At 36.2% G+C, this 17,922-nt stretch overlaps 1 pseudogene; it reads left to right on the top strand.

The window, feature by feature from the left end:
* Positions 1 to 2,694: 2,694 nt before the first annotated feature.
* The window catches only part of LOC129516118 (succinate dehydrogenase [ubiquinone] cytochrome b small subunit, mitochondrial-like), a 56,313-nt pseudogene continuing 41,085 nt past the window's right edge, over positions 2,695 to 17,922 (top strand).

Below are 17,922 nucleotides of genomic sequence, written 5' to 3' on the forward strand. Positions count from 1 at the left end.
ATAAGCTAGGTATTTCCTACTGAATTTTTACACACCTGTCATTTATTAGTTTTTTGGGTAATATGTACATTTAAATAAAGACCTTTCAGTGTGGGCTCTACATTAGAGACAAAAGCATATCCTGGTCTTACTAAACCTGCTAATCTTTCTTCTATGAGCTGGGACAAGCCAATTAACTACTAGCTTTACTTTATCTTAATTTACCTAGTCTATACATTTACAAAAACAAGGTTAAAAACCACTTTATGATACTATTGTGAGTACAAGTATAAAATGATTAACACAGTATCTGGAAAAATGTAGGTGCTCATTATCTATGGGGTGTCTTTGTTCTTTGCAACTGTAGGGAAGACTTTAACACCCTTCAAGTTTAATCATGTCTCATTCACATTATTTACTTTCATGAAATATTTTGTCCATAGTCAAAGGAAGGATTTATATATATATATATATATATATATATATATATATATGTATATACCATATCTTGCTTCTTTTTTTGAATGTTAACTTTATGTAACTGCTAGGTTTTCTCCTTATTTGAAATATTAGGTGGAAGCTCATACTAAATGGAAGGGATAAGACACTTGAATTTTCTTTAAAGGCTTAGAGAAACCAAAATACTTTTGATTGTCAGCTTAGAGAACCCAGAATGACAGAGGTTGCATTTGGGTTAAGAACTCTGAGATCATAGTTTCATGACCTGAATTTCCTGATATCTACAAGGTTTAAATACCTGTGTCTTTAAAACACATGCTCTTCTTTGACCAACTAAATTGGTTCATAATGAAGGTCTTTGCCCTTGTTCCAAGTATATTTTTTCTTAGTTTGGCTTTCAATTGAACTCTCCCGGTACTGTATAAGCCCATATATTTGCACATCCTCTTATAGCTACTCACTGCTGACAAATATAACAAATTCCATAGAGAAGATAAAAAAAGTCACATCCAGTAAATGGTCATTTTACTCATAAACTACAACACCTTTTAATCTTATCCTCAAATCAAATTATTTAAGTCTAACTCCCTCAGGATGGGAAACTAATGGTGAATATATTTTACTCAAAGCTTATGCCAACCAACCAAAACATGATAATAATAATAAAGTGGCTTAAAAACTTTCTTATTAAGCTTGTGATATGTAAATTCCTATCTATTGAACAAGAAAGTAGGCTACTTTCTGGGTTAAGATAAAAAGAAAATGAAAATAAAAGAGAGAAAGGGAAATTTTGAATAAGAAAATCTAAAAACCCTGATTTGGTGAATGCAATTTCAAACCAGACGTTATTTATATAAGATTCATGTAAATACAAATATAAACATAGCTGGTTGTACAGATCACAAATGCAAAGAGCACTGAAGGAATTTTAAAGCTTGAAGTATACAGCCAAATGCATACATTTTTAACATGAGAATTTGCTTTTTCTTCAGAAAAAGAAAATGAATCAGACAACTCATATCCTTTTTTACAAATTAGATTTAGAAAACCATGATTCTCACCACTATTATCCTCATACAGCGTTAGACATGAGAGATTATTTTCTTATACAAGGTATTATAATACACTGCTAGGCATCTAATGCCAGAGAACTAACTGGGCATGTTATTTAGATTCTGTTCTTTGAAAAAAGAAAGATACCTTCTGTAGTAGCCTAGAGGACAGAAAAAAAACCAGTAGATGGAAAATACAGTAATGAAATTAGGAACTCAAAAGAAGAAATAGTTTTTTAAAAATAATAATTCTATCTAGCAATGTAAGACCCAGCACTTATCACTGCAAGAGTATCTAATAAAATCTGGTAACCAGGTGTCAAGTACGTAGCTGATGTGACTTCTGTATAGCCAGAAATTGGAATAAATCATTTCTGGAACTTTTCCTATGCCAGGTTTATGTGACTCTTGAGTATAGCATTGATTTTCCAGAGCTAAATCTGAGCAAAATAGAAATAAAGACAAATTTGGGGGACGATAACTAATTGGGATTTGTTTCTTCTATAGACCCTACATGATCTGAAGGTGGAGTCTATTCAGTCACATTCTCAGCCCATTTTGAACACAGTATTCTAAATGGCAATATCACTTAATAGTAGTGGCTTGATATAAAATCTCATAGAAAACAAAATAAATGTGAAGTGGGTAAAGAGAAGAAATAAAATAACATACAGACACTTAATTTCTTCTTTGGAACCCACACTTGCATGATTGATAGCTATATGCTAATTAATTTTAGAAATAAATTGTTAGGGTATGAGATTTACCATAAGCATATGAGAAAAAAAACAGATTCTCAGAGGAGAGAACATTTTAAAATGCAATGTATATGAAATATAACAAAAATTAAATGGTATCTGGTGTTTGCAAAATTTAGATTATGGAATATTATAAGGTTTATATATGCTTGGAACAAAGTCAACTGGCACCAGGTTTATCATGAAGGACAATCTTTTCTGATACAGAGACAGTGGACCACTACCCATGTTATAATCCAGCAGTAATATAAAATGGTAGGTTTACATAGCTGAGTTGGGTATAACAGTGAGGGAGCAATGTGAGATGACCCAGAGATTGCTACACAAGTACAGGTGTGAGGTACTATATAAGAAACCAAGCTGAAGTTAGTGGATGGAACCAAGAAAGAAAGAAAGAGGTGTGTATGTGTGTCCTATAAGAATTCAGGCTGGCATAAGTGAGAACGATGGCATACTGCAGTCCTCTTGTTTGTCTCACTGACTTAGGAGCAGTCAAGGTAAGTAAATAAATGTTAGCAAATGCATAAAGATTTGTCTTTTCTTACTTATTTAGTTTTCTTTATTGATGAAAAAAAATTTTTAGATGGGAAAGAAGAACTTTTATTCATTCCTAAGGTAGTTCTTATGAGTTCAATTAGATTGTAGTATTCAATAGGGTTGACCACCATGGCTGAACCATTCACGCTATCAAAAAGTGATACCACCTACTCCACAGAATTAGAAAAACTGTGGACCACTCACTAGATGTCTCATGTCTGTGATATGCTTGGCATCATACAAAATTTCCTTAAGGAATCCCAACTAGTCTCTCTCCCTCCAGTTCTCCTCTGTATGTAACATGTAGGCTTGACAGTCACCTGTCAAGATTTGGTCATATTCTCTTCTCTATTAGCTATAAAGAGCATAGCAGGATGGCTGACGTTACTACACGGGGCAATCCCAAAACTTATATGGCTTCTGAAGGGTCAGTTTACTAGCAAGAACATTTTATTTACTGTAGAACCAATTTGGATTTGTTTGTTAAGGGCTGAAACCCATCTGTGAGGGATAACAGTACTTTAATGATTTTCAAAGAGATACTCTTAAATTATAACTAAAGAAAATATGAATAATAATATTTAAAAAGATATTAAGGAGCACTAATACTAGGGGACTAAACTGCTATGGGATTCTTATCAGAAACAATTTTAAGATATAGGCATTTTCTATTATTCCCACTAATAAGCTTTCAATCTATTGTTAACCCTGGAATAGGAAGCACATGAAAGAAAAAGTTAAGCCAAACTATCCAGGAAGATTATCAATACACAAATAACCAGATGATTATCTTTCAAAGAAACCAAGTAGAAAATCCAACAGAAAATAACTTGAGAAGGAAAACTGAACTTCATCAGGCCATTTATAAAATCTTGACAAGATGTAACCTCTGATCTTGAACCTTATAAGTTTTATACTAAGGAAATTGTGCTAAATGTCCTCTAAATTTCTTATCTAGATTTAACTCTTCCTGCCAATTTTAGGGACCCACAAACCCATTATAAAAGTATAGGAGAGGGGTGATATGGGACTTTGAATTTAAATTGACATTAAAGTAGTTTTAAGTCAAATTGTGACATTTCCTAAAAGCCAAATCTAACTTATTGTGGATCAATAGGCAAATAGTGTCCTGAATAAAAAAGGAGAATTTTGTCTATTTACTTGTTTGTCTGTATCATTTTTTGGCACAAAAAATAGCAAAATCATACCCAGTTGAATGTTATATCATTAAAGTTAGTTTGTTTAATTGGTAAAAAATAAGTAGACAAGATTCTCCTGTAATTGCAAGCATAATTAGAGAAGGATTGACTGGGTCCAGTGTCAAGTTCATTGCATGAGTCAGATAAGGAGATCGTCATTAAATTTCATTTCACTAGCAACATTTGAAAGGTGTGATATAATGGTACCCAAAATTGTCACACTGGCTCTATAGGGCATAGAGGATTTGGACCTTCATAGATGCAGAGCAAGCAGAAAAAAGCTGGGCATATACTTTGTAGTTTACATATGGTATGTGAGTTTTAAATTCATAACAAAATAGCACCCTTCTTTTCCACCTGACTTTAGAACTAACAGAAAAATGAGATAAAAGAAAAAGCCTATAAAGACCAAAAAATTATTTATAGCTGATAAAACTTATAACAGCTCAAACATATTGAGTATTTCCATGGTCAAAGTACTGTTCTAAGGGATTTACATTTTAACTCATTTAATCCTCATTAAAGCCCCATGAAAGGTAATATTTTCCTATTTTACATATATACAAAACTGAATCAGGAAGATATTAATAATTTGACCAAGGTCACAATACTGGTAAATTGCAGAGCTCAGATCTGAACCATGGCAGTCTGCTTCCAGGCTCCTCGCTCTTCATCATTATGCTTTACTACTTTTCTAATATTAGAGACTGTATTTTCATTTGTGGGTCAATCCTATTTCTTTTTTTAAGATTTATTTATCTATTCACAAGAGATACAGAGGGAGGCAGAGACATAGATAGAGGGAGAAGCAGGCTCCATGCAAGGAGCCCAATGTGGGACTCGATCCCCAGACCGGGATTACGCCACGAGCTGAAGGCAGATGCTTAACCCCTGAGCCACCCAGGCATCCCTGGACTAATTCTGAGTCCCATTTATAGGCATGTGGCCATCTATCATAAACAATTCTGGGCTGGAGCAGAACTCACACACAGGGGAAGAGACTGACCCTGGCAAAAATTCATAATGGGGAAAAGGAGTCAAATGCATGTCTGTGGAAAGCTTACTCTCAAGACGAAAGAAGAGAAAAGTGGGCAATATATGTCCATTTCATTTTTCCAAAATTATCAATACAATTAATTTTCTTTTCCTCCCTGGTGAAGAGAGTGAAAAATGGAGAAAAGAAAGTATATTACATTATGGATACTACCTCCCCATGGAAGACAACCTTAGTAGTAAAGAGTGTCCTCAGCTCATCTACCCACCTACTACCTTCTCCAACCCTTTTGTTCTTTTAAATTGGGCTTAAACCTGTGGCCAACCCAGGTCTGTGGAGAGATCAGCCATGCAACAGGACAAACCCACTCTTACCTTCATGAGGGAACCAATCACTTATCCGAGGATATCCTCCTGGTGCCACTGGTAGGGATTTGAGATTTTGTCTGCAGAGGACTCCCAAATAGGTATGAATACCTCCAAATCAATGATTTCTGTGCCTACCAAAACACAATTTGCCATTCAAACAAATCTTTTCTTTCTACAACTGAATATTCCCACACGGGGGATTACCTCTCATTGTTCCATCATTTAACTAGTCCTTAATTGGATCCATTAATCATCTTTATCCTTCTTGGTTTCTGTTTAATATGTTGTATCTTTATTGTTTGTTTGCTAGAGTCTGAAATCCAAAAATTCCATGGATATGATCTCTCAGACAAAAGTATTATCTCTATAATTCCTTTCTTGAGTCTAAACAAAGCATCAAATTTTGGATAGCTGACCTACTTCAGCAAACTATGCTGAGCATCAACAAGTTAAAACTGGAAACTCAGTTGTGCTCCATATCTCAGAAACTGAACATTTAAGAGCAGTGCATATCATTCTGCTCATCAGTGTTTGAAAGGCTTGATTATGGAAAGACCATCTTATTCTATAGTGAATTTTTGCTTCAGTCATCTTTGCTTAGTAATATTTTTGTGCATCTGTAGTTTGCTGGCATCCATGAAAGTTTTTGCAAGGCCCATTAATATGCTAAGGCCAGTCCCTTTGAATTCAAAATCAAGCTCCAGCAACTTACACCTCAAAACTTCCATTATTTGTTTCTATGTCTTTATTGACACTCTTATATTTGCCAAAGTAGTATGGCTGACCTCAGCTGTACTCCACATTATCCATAACTAGAAAAGTCATATGTGCATAGTAGCATCTGATTAAGGTCCCTAGAGTCTGTACCATCACTGAAGAAAACCCTTTTTGGTGTGTACATAGCCTACAGCTCTGAAACTCCATGTTCTCACTTTTCCTAAAGCGTAAAGATTTCAACTCTCTTGAGGCACTTTCTTTTGCTAAAAGAAGGAAAAGTCTCTAGGCAAGTAACTTAAGGTCCAGAGTCAGTTGTGTTGCCTTTATAAAAACAGTCACAGCCCTGGTATTAAGAAGAATATCTGTGAACCTCCTCCTACCCCTGCCCCCTCCCTCCCCCGGCCAAAATCCTACAGAGGCAAGCACTAAAGCTAATGTAATGCATCCAAGTTTCAATAAAGGCCAAATGTCTGAGTATAAGAAGACGATATGTGACTTGATATGATATCAGATTGACAAGACATAAACACATTAATTTTTAAATAAAAAATATGGTCACCATGCTATACATTCTATAAGCAAGTCTTATTTATCTTATATAAGGAAATTTTTACCTCTTGACCATATTCATCCATTTCCCCCACCCCCAATTGCTGCCTTTGGTAACCACCAATCTGTTTTCTGTATCTGAGTTCAGTCTTTTTAGATTCTACATATGAGCGATATCATATAGTATTTGTCTTTCTCTCTCTGACTTATTTCACTTAGCAGAATAGCCTCAAGTTTCATCCATGTTGTCACACATGAGAGGATTTCCTTATTTCTCATGGCTGAATTATATTCCATTGTATATGTACACACACCACATTTTCTTTTTCCATTCATCCATTAGTAGACATTTAAGTTGTTTCCATGTCTTGGCTATTGTAAATGATGCTGCAGTGAACATGAGAGGGCAGATATCTTTTCTAGATAGTGATTTTATTTGCTTCAGATATATGCCCAGAAGTAGAATTCCTGAATCAAATGGTAGTTCTATTTTGAACTTTTTGAGGAACCTCCATAATATTTTCCATAGTTTTGCACCAAGTTGTGTTCTCACCAATGCACAAATTTCTTTTTATCACATCCTTATCAACACTTGTCTTTTGATAATAACTACTGTAACAAGTTTGAGGTGATATCTTGTTGTGGTTTTGAATTGCTTTTCTCTGATTATTAGTGATGTTAAGCACTTTTTCATGTACCTGTTAGTTATCTATATGCCTTCTTTGGAAATATATCTACTCATTATCTCTGTCCATTTTTAAAAATTGGATTGGGTTGTTTATTTGTTTCTTTTGTCTTTTTTATTGCTATTGAGTTATAAGCATTTCTTACATATTTTGGACATTAACTCTTTATCAGATATATTATTTACAAATATTTTCTCCCATTCTGTAGGTTGCCCTTTCATTTTGTTGATTTTTTTTTTCTCCTGTGTGGAAAATTTTTAGTTTGAAAAGGTCCCACTTTATTTTCTTTTGTTGTTTGTGCTTTTGGTGTCAAACTGAAAAAAAAAATCCTTGTCAAGGCCAATGTGAAGGAGCTTACCACCGATATTTTCTTCTAGGACTATTAGAGTTTCAAGTTCAATGTCTAGGTCTTTATTTCAATTTGAGTTAATTTTGTGTGTAGTATAAGATAAGGGTTCGGTTTCATTGTTTTGCATGTGGCTCCCTACTTTTTTTCCAGCACCATTTATTAAAGAGACTTTCCTTTCCCATTATATACTCTTGACTCCTCTGTCATAAATTAGTTGACAGTCTATGTATAGGTTTAATTCCTAATGTCTCATGTTCTTCAGTCATGTTAGAAGCACAAACATTTCATACATTTTTGCTCCTCCAAATTTCATTTCCTGCTTATTTATCAATATTCTGAGTCCATGCAGCAAAGGTTGAACATTTAAATGAACTTATCTCCCATGATTCGGGTCTTTTGTTTTTTCCTCCTATAAACTCAAGTCCCTTGTAAACTTCAAGTATGAAGAGTAGAACAGAAATGAGATGCGTTGCATGTGCTCACTTTCTCCCTCTAATTTCACCCAATAAGTATTAGTATGCTTTCTAGATACAAAAGGAAGTAAGGAGACAAAAAGGATTATTCCATTGTACCAAAGTAGTATTAAAGTCTGGCATGTAAAAACACTGAGTACCAAATCAATCAGGAAAGAACGGCAATCAATCAATCAATCAATAGGCACAGAATTAAACTTTCAAATATTTCCTCATTCCTTCAAACTACTACAATTTTTAATAACTTAATTCCATGTGAATAAGCCCTGTACCTATTTACAACTGTTGACATTTTACTACATTTGCTTATACATATAACTACACCACTTGAAAATAGATTATAGACATCATGTCTGTAATCATTTTCTCCTAAGACATTTTCTTATGTAACCATAACACCATTATTTCACTGAACAAATTTAAGATGATCCCAGGAATTTTAAAATAGATTTTTAAAATTTTCACACAATGACCCAATCATTTTACATTAGGTTGTTAGGTCTTCCTTCACACACCCCGACCTTAATCTAGAATATTCACCTCTTGTTGGTTCCATGGCATTAACATTTGAAAGAGTCCAGGACATTTGTCTTCATTTAGAGTGCTTCACACACTGGATCTGTAATGACATTATAAGTACATATATCTATGTTCTATATCTGTATTCCAAAGTCAAAGACACCTTCTTTGATGAGGCCTGTTTTAGAACTATGAGTTTATGATGAGCTTAAATGCCCTATGCTATATTGTTTCCCAAGTCACTGTAGGACAGAGTTGACTTCAGCATAAGGTTATTTCCAGCTGTGTCAAGCTGTGCACTGGATTTCACAAGTACCTAAGTATGGTTCACAGTAAAATACTTTGTCCTGACCAAAGTGAAAAAGATCTTGCACCAGGCATTCTTAGCTATGGAATTTTAAAACCAGGAGCAAATCAGACTAATTCAAATTCATCTGGATGCATTTTATACAGCATAACAGGAAGATCTTTTCATCCCAGTTAATAAATCTACTCACATACAGAAACTCTGAGCTTCAGCATTATAAGATTTATGGTTTCCAGAGCACTCTATATGTACTTTTCCTTCTCTTGGTTCAAGATATCCTCCCTACGTGAGATGCCCCCTTCTCTCCTTTTCCTTATTCTCACCGTAACAAGTGGAAGTTATTTCTCAAAGAGTAAAGAATTACCTGTCAAAGAGTACACTGTTCTTAAAACCCCTAGTGGCTTGGTCTGTGATTCTCCATGAGTGCTTGCCACAGGCTTCATTAAGTATCCGCACCTGATATGCTGTAGATAATTCAAGCACCATTTGATGCATTGGCCAAGTGGTGGGGATCTTTGCTCTAAAGCTCATTCAAGGGCCCTACTTGAAGTTGGAGGGTCCCATCTAAGACTGGTGCTTTATAATTAACTTGGCAAATGGATCGATGTGATATATATTTATCTTCAAGGTCCAAAGAGAACCCCTTGAGGATTGTGCCTTCTTTCATCGTGGTAAGTGTAATATTGTATAACAGTTTTGCTTTCACTCTGGTGGTGACATACCAAAATGTTATAAGCCACGGTTTCCTCCATTCCTGAGAGTGCCATAGGCATAGGGGAATCCCAAAGACTTTGAAAGGTGTCTGCTTGATCTTTATCATTGGCATGATGCTATAGTAGACCAGAGAAATGTCCTGTGGTATGATGAGATAATCTAAACTCTTGGAGATTAAATTATTAAAGAGAAAGTTCGCATAGACTTGAAACAAGAGAGTGATAGCGTTGTGTTTTTGTTTGGTGATCGGAAACTTATTCTACTGTTCTCTGATAATGGCACAGATGGGATGGGGTGGGGAAACCAGCCTGATATCTGCATTCCAGAGGTATGCTGTCCATATGCTAACTCCAATAAAGAGAGAACATATAGAACCGCAATTATAATTCTTCATCACCTGATAAAACTTGGGAAATTCACCATTTTCTATTTTACCTATTTATTTTACCCATAACCCAAAAAGAAAAATGAATGGAATCATGATAAGAATCACTAACCTGAAACTTTCAATTATTGAATGACAGTCCTAATCTTTGTTATTTTACTAGAAACATATTGTTGATTTTTGTTTGCTATTATTGGTAAGTGGTGTTGTTTCTAGAAGCTTGTACTTGTTCCTTGATATCATATTATCACTCATACCATGGTGCAGAAGCCAGTGTGGGAAGTTTTCCAATAGCTTATTTCAACTAGGCATTCAGCAATCAAAGAAATAACCAGAGCCTGGTTTTGTAGAAATCTTGGATGTATAGTTGATTTTGCTTGAGACACCTGAACCTTATAACCTTGACTCTGAAAAGTGGACCAAAGTGGTGTTCTTTATTCAGAGATAAGCACTGGCTCAGAGTTGCAAAAGTCTGAGGATTTGCTTTCAATCTATGTACAGATTCCCCGGCAAATGTTTAGAAGTCCCTTTGAGATGGCTGTGAGGAAGGTTTGGAGTCATAATTTCTGTGCTAGGGGGGCACTTGGTGGGATGAACCTTGGGTGTTATGCCATATGTTGGCAAATTGAACTCCAATAAAAAAAGTAAAAAAAATAATAATTTCTGTGCTATCGCAGAATAATTTTTGATAGTTTCTCAGGATCTCTTTCATGCAAAGGATCATAGTCTGTAGATTAAGTCAACTCTGGGAATTGGGTCACTCAAGTTAAGCCTATGTTCACCTGAAGTCTGGTGGTAAGTGCTGCCATATAGCTTCTGGCACTCTGGGATCTGATCACCCCCACCAAAATTAAGGAATATCATTAAGTGGAGCATTTCCTAACTTTATCCTTGGTTTCTAGAAGATAGCCACTGTAGATTTTTTAAAAAGATTTTATTTATTTATTCATGATAGTCACACCACGAGAGAGAGAGAGAGGAGAGAGAGAGAGAGAGCAGGAGAGACACAGTCAGAGGGAGAAGCAGGCTCCATGCAGGGAGCCTGATGTGGGACTCTATCCTGGGTCTCCAGGATCAGGCTCTGGGCTGAAGGTGGCGCTAAATCGCTGAGCCACCCTGGCTGCCCACCACTGTAGATTTGATTGACTGGTTGGTTGATTGGTTAATTGAATGCTGGTTCTCTTTTCATTCATGCATTTCTTAAGCCTTGGAGAAGGAATGTTCTCTAGACCTCCAAGGGGATGTATGTATCTAGTCTAATGTGTGAGTTACACATGATAAGTGTACCTTGCTTTCTTCCTAAATATTTAGATTTATTTTATTTTATTTGTGTGTGTGTGTGTGTGAGAGTGAGTGAGAGAGAGAGAGAGAGAGAGAGAAGAAAGGCAGAGACACAGGTGGAGGGAGAAGCAGGCTTCCTGTGGGGAGCCCGATGTGGGACTCAACCCCAGGACCCCCGGACCAAGACCTGAGCCAAAGGCAGACACTCAACCCCTGAGCCACCAAGCTGTGCCCTAGATTCTTTTCTTTATATTATACCCACAAGTTTCTGGCATCTCAGCTTCATTTAACATATCCCCTGTGTCTAGATTTCAGTCCACCAGTTTAGCAGCTATTATAACCACTCACAGCTGTGTAAATTAATTCTTTGAATACAGAATCTCTGATAAAGTTTTCCTAAACTTGGCTTAATATAAAATTCTGTTCCTTCTACCTACTGTAAGGCCAAAAATTTAATTTCTAGACATATCATGTTGATGTAACTTAGTGAAATCTTACAATTTTTGGTGTGTAACTGCCCTTATAAGTCAGACTTGATGGTTAAGTGTCCATCTCTTGATTTTGGCTCAGGTCATGATCTCAGAGTCCTGGGATAGTGCCCTGTGTCAGGCAGGCTCTGTGCTCAGTATGGAAGCTGCTTCTCCCTCTCCCTCTGTTCCTCCCCCTATCTCTCTTGAATTAATAAATTAGAAAATATTTTTTAATAAATTAAAAAAAGAAAATCAGATTTGATTCTTGTCCTCCTGGAGTATGCTGAGATGTGGCAGCAAGGTGAGGATAAATGGCTTCTCTCTATAAGACATATCTTCATGTGAAATCATTTTAGGATCCAAGCCTAAATAATTTGAATTGGCCTCACCAGAGGGAAACGGTTTATTTCTGCTGGCAATGGCAAGTCAGCAAGATTCCAGGGCCAGCAAACTCTAAATCATGCAAATTTATTTGAAAGCTCTTAAATTTTTGCAGTTTACTTCTTTCCCAAACATTCCCTGACTCACTCAGAACAACTGGCCAGTCTGCGCATTCACCTTTCTTGTGATTCATTTGTACTTTGAAGCAGACTCAGATTTTGACTTAAATGTATTTCTACACTGAAGACATAAGAAGTTATTTGGGGATAGTCATAAGACTTTCCCTGGTCTCCTGTCCATGGTTCAGGTGAAGATTTAAAACTATGAATTTATATTTGCTTTCTTTAAACTCTCCATTGCATTTGCATTTTTTGTATTCATTTGTGCATCAAGGATCTTCAGTGACTGCCACTTGTCCACTAATCTTTGCCTTCAAACACCCTTTATAAAATCAAATGTAATGTCTGCCATTGGTCCCTTGGATTGCTATCCTAATGGGATCGTCTTTTCATTCACACCTAATTGGTTTGGATGAACAGAATTAAATTCCCCGTCCCTTCATCTCCTACTTACAACCCCTGCTGGTTCCAATTATAGTGTCAATCAGGGTTTAGTTTTAGAAAACAAAATCTATGACAAGTTTGAACAATACATGGTTCCTTAAATTTTAGGAAATAACTTCTAGAATTCTTTCTAGGGCTGAAGAAACAGATTCTAATTGAGCATTTTCAGGACTGACATCAAGACATTTATACTCTAGAACCTGACTACCAATTTACATTAATATTGCCCCAAAGGGTAGCTATTAATATCTAGAAAATGTTCTGGCCGGGAAGTAACCACAACCACAAAGCTTATCAGAAAACTCATGAACCATACTACTCTCTGAGTATGCTTACAGAAAAGACATACTTCCCCTCCCTCTAGACCCCTAGGAAGCCAGTGACTAGATGGATACCAATATCTCTGATCATCCAGACACAGAAAAATCTAAAGGCCCAGTGACTGCCTACCAACAGGAACTCAGAAGTAGCAAAAATTAAGCCTTTGTCTCCACCTTCCAGAACTCATAAAAATAATCAAATTGCCAAAACATAAACCATAGTTTGTAAACTACCTTCAAGGAAACTTGGAAAATGAAGGTTTTTTTTTTTTTTTTTTTTTTTTTGCATTCTTTCTTTTAAAGTTAAGGAAAGCATAGAAAACAGTTGTGTTCCAATTCACCATATTTATTATATCGAGAGAAAAAGAGCAGATGTCAACACTGGGAACATGTATAGCCATTCCTGGCATCAGGGATTACAGATGTGGGGAAACTTTTCATCTCTACATGCCTCACAGCCTTTTTTATATGATATAAGATGAAGTTACATAGTTCATAAAGTCAAGTCAATGAGACTATACCGAATGCCATGGAATAATTGCTGAGTGCAATCACATTGCCAAGGGGAGCTAAAGCATTCCATCTCCCCGCGCAGGTACTGCTTATATTTTCTTTTCCTTCAACCCACTACAAAACTTGGCATATAACCTCCTCCAAACATCACATTAGCTGATATTAAAAACACATTTCTTTAGTAGATAGCAAATCGTATAGTAAATGAATCAGATCCAAAATGGAGGATTTGCCTCCTTCCACCCTCCACTCTCTGATGTAGCTGGCCTGGTGTGCAACTCACATGTGCCAGTAACAAGAGCTTTTACAGGTAGCATTCATTCCAACTGGTCAGTGCCTTTGCCAAGTTATTGTTAGATATCTTTATTACCCCTTGGGGTTAGATATTATCCAGGAATAAATATGGTCCTACAGAAAAGAAATTGGTTAGAGAGCAAAGTGAGCAGGCAACTCTTGAATATTAAGAGTGCCTAAGGATGAATAGACATTATCCAGCTCCCAAATGAACCTTCTTCCCCATAAAGTAAAACTATCTTCTCTATAATTAAACTGACTTCTTTTATTGCTTCACACTTTACTAAGCATCTTCCTAGATCCTATTGTATTTGACTTTCACAACCACCCTGTGAACTATGAAATGGGAGTTGCCACTTGTTGGAAGTCCATCTTGTATACCTGCTTGCCCATTGCACTAAATGTGAAGTATTTATTCTTTGGATTTTCCTGCTTTTTTATGTATTGGACTTATACTAGAAAAAGACTTCTCTCCATATACAGGTAGTAGGACCATAGGTATAGAAAAATACACTTTTTTTTTTTTTTTTGTATGGAGAGGTAGTACTGATCCCAACAGCAAGTCCTGGGTAGGGGAAGATTAATAACTCATTCTTGTGTTTGAACAAAGGAGCCAAGATATCTACGAAATAGTTTTTGTGTTGTGGGTTCAATAATAGCTACTCATATATGCAGACAGCCTAGGGGCTAAGAAATAAGAAAAATATAACATATCTATTCTTTGATGTCTCTGTGTGTGTATCTGAATCTGTATGCCAGCTTTTCTTATCTGCTTCAAGAGTAGGTCCCTCCATCCCTGGGTACCATTCACCGAAGGAGGTATAAAAATATACATGTATATATATTATATGTTTTTATAATGTTGATATTTTTTGTTTCATCATCATTTTTATTCTCCCTTGGTACTTCAAAAGTTCTTTGGAAAACATTAGTTTCCCTTTTTATGCTAAATAGGAACAAGGGAAGACATTTATGTGTACAGAGATCAGATCATTAAAGTGTGTGTGTAGGGGATCCCTGGGTGGCTCAGCGGTTTGGTGCTTGCCTTTGGTCCAGGGCGCGATCTTAGAGTCCCGGGATCGAGCCCCACATCAGGCTCCCGGCATGGAGCCTGCTTCTTCTTCCTTCTGTGTCTCTGCTTTTCTCTCTCTCTCTCTCTCTCTCATAAATAAATAAATAAAATAAATAAATAAATCTTTTTTTAAAAAAACTAATATCCTTTAAAAAAATAAATTAAGTGTGTGTGTGGGGGGGGGTGCCAGGGTTTGTTTTCTCATAAAAATGTAGCTCAGTACAGAAAGTCAGTGTCATTGGGTCAAGTTCTTTCACACCACTTGAAGACCAAGCTTTTTACTCTTCATATAATGAAACTCATCAAAAAGTATATTCCCATTGCAAATCCTTGGAGTTCCTTGTATTGTTTAATACTCAACACATTTTTAGGCTAATTTTTTCTATTTTATGAACAGAAAGATCAAAACTCAGAGAGGTAAATTTCTTTTCCCAGGATCCCACAACTAGTAGATTTCAGAACCAGGACTGAGACCCTGAGGTTCTAATGTTCATACTCCTCTTCTCTGGAATAAATTCTCTTTCCAGCCCTTAGGATTCCAGGGAAGAGAACTATGCTTTCCAGTTCTCTGAAGTAGGCATCATGATACCTGGTGTTGAGGAGGTTCAGGAACTATAGATGTCACATAAAAGCAGCTTTAGGGGGGTTCCCTGGGTGGCACAGCGGTTTGGCGCCTGCCTTTGGCCCAGGGCGTGATCCTGGAGACCCGGGATCGAATCCCACGTCAGGCTCCCAGTGCATGGAGCCTGCTTCTCCCTCTGCCTATGTCTCTGCCTCTCTCTCTCTCTCTCTCTCTCTCTCTCTCTGTGTGTGTGACTATCATAAATAAATAAAAATTAAAAAAAAGCAGCTTTAGGGCATTAAAAATGTCTCCTCAGGATGCCTCTTTGATCCAGAAGCCATGAAGCTGATAAATGTTCAAACACAAAAATTGTTCAACTTCCTGGAGTTGAATAATAGAGTATAATTCCTAGAGTATAATAACAAAGATGGATACAAATTGATTTCTCAAGTTTTGCACTATTCATCCACAGATTTGTGCTGCAGTAGATTCTGCCATGAAAAGTTCTCAATATCAAGAGAAAATTGCCTATTATTTAAATCTACTTTACATATTTAAGTAACAAAGAAGATAGAAAAAGCATGAAGAGAGGAAGAGAGGAAAAGGAGGGAAGAATGAAGGAAAGGAAAAGAAGGAAGGAAGAAGGAAAAAAATCCTAATAAATGTGATCACAGGGGAGGAAGAGTCCCCAAATCAACCTCAACCCCTGATCCATTACCTATTTTCCATCACATCTGATGAGTGATGAGACAGTATTTCTTCTAACAGAGATGATGACAGTGTCCTTTACTTACATTGATTCAAAAACTAAGAATTGTTTTGCAATATTTTTTATTTATTATTATTATTTATATAAATAAATATATTTATTTAAATATATTTGCAATATATTTTTATTTTAATATTTATTTTCAAACTTTGAAAATTGTTATTTAAACATTTATTACAGATATGAATGGAGCTCATAATGTAATTGATGAGATGGTCAAATAAATACTTGTGATAAAAAATAGTGTTTTATTTATTTATTTACTTATTTATGTTTTCAGTGATGTTTTGTTTTGTTTTCAGTAGTGTTTTAAAAAATATTGACTTCACATTCTAACTTCTAGAAAAATATCAAGACTTTTTTAAAAAATATTTTATTTATTCATGAAAGACACACAGAGAGAGACAGAGACAGAGACAGAGACAGAGAGAGGCAGAGATACAGGTAGAGGAAGAAGCAGGCTCCATGTGTGGAGCCTGATGTGGGACTTGATCCCGGGACTCCAGGATCATGCCCTGAGCTGAAGGCAGACACTCAATTGCTGAGCCATCCAGGCATTCCAAGACTTTTTTTTCTTCCCTCTAATCCCTTTCTCTTGACCTCTGCATATTGGTCAAGGGTATAGAGTTGGGCCAAAGGTATAGTAAATCAATAAAAAAGGATAATATTCTTCTTGCCCCTTAGTTTGCCTTTCGTAGAATTCATCTTTTTCTGGATTCCTTTGCTTTTCTTCTCTTCTCTTCTCTTCTCTTCTCTTCTCTTCTCTTCTCTTCTCTTCTCTTCTCTTCTCTTCTCTTCTCTTCCTGCTTTTGTAATCCAGGTACACAGCAATTTCTGCATTTAGGAATCAGTGTCATTCCTCACACTCCTCACACTCACATGGTTTGAAGAAGAGAACTATGAAAAAAATGGTATGTGGTGAGATCAAGGAATAACTGAATTTTAAGACTGGAGGCATGACAAATCCTATAGAGAAGCCACTATAGGGGATAGAACAGAATCATAGGACTTCTCTCTAAAGATGTGATTGGCAATTAGGAGACGTTCAAAGATAACTTTCAGAAGATCAGCATCAGTGGCAAATAAGACTAATTGCAGTAGAGTGAATAAAATGAAGGAGAATGATAATAGGGTTTCCCTTTACTATTTTTAAGAAAATTTAGATCAAATTTAACTTCCTTAGTAGAGACTTTTCTGTGATCAAACTCCTATCAGTTAAAATACCCATTTCAGTTCATCTTTTTATATATAACTTACTGGCTTAAAATTTTATTGTTATTTCCTATGGAAAAGTTTGGTGGCTGGGCTCAATGGTGATTTCTGGCTGAGATCCCTCATGGCTTGCAGTCCAGTATCAGCTGGGGCTGCATTCAGTTGAAGATTTGACTAGGCTGGACTTCCAAGATGGCTTACTCACATGAATGGCAAGTTAAAACTGACTACTGGCTGCAGGTGTGGCTGGTCCTGTGAACCAGAATCTTATTTATGACGTCTTCATGTAGTTCTCTAACAGTATGGTGAATTCCTAAGGAATCTTCCCAAGAGCAATAATTTGTCCTACTTTCTCCAAAGTCATGTAATAACACTTTTGCCACATTCTGTTGGTCAAAGCAAGACAGGATCAGTCACATTTCTAGAACAAAAACACTTTG

The sequence above is a fragment of the Nyctereutes procyonoides genome, unplaced genomic scaffold (assembly GCF_905146905.1).
Source record: "Nyctereutes procyonoides isolate TBG_1078 unplaced genomic scaffold, NYPRO_anot_genome, whole genome shotgun sequence".
In the NCBI taxonomy this organism is placed as follows: Eukaryota; Metazoa; Chordata; class Mammalia; order Carnivora; family Canidae; genus Nyctereutes; species Nyctereutes procyonoides.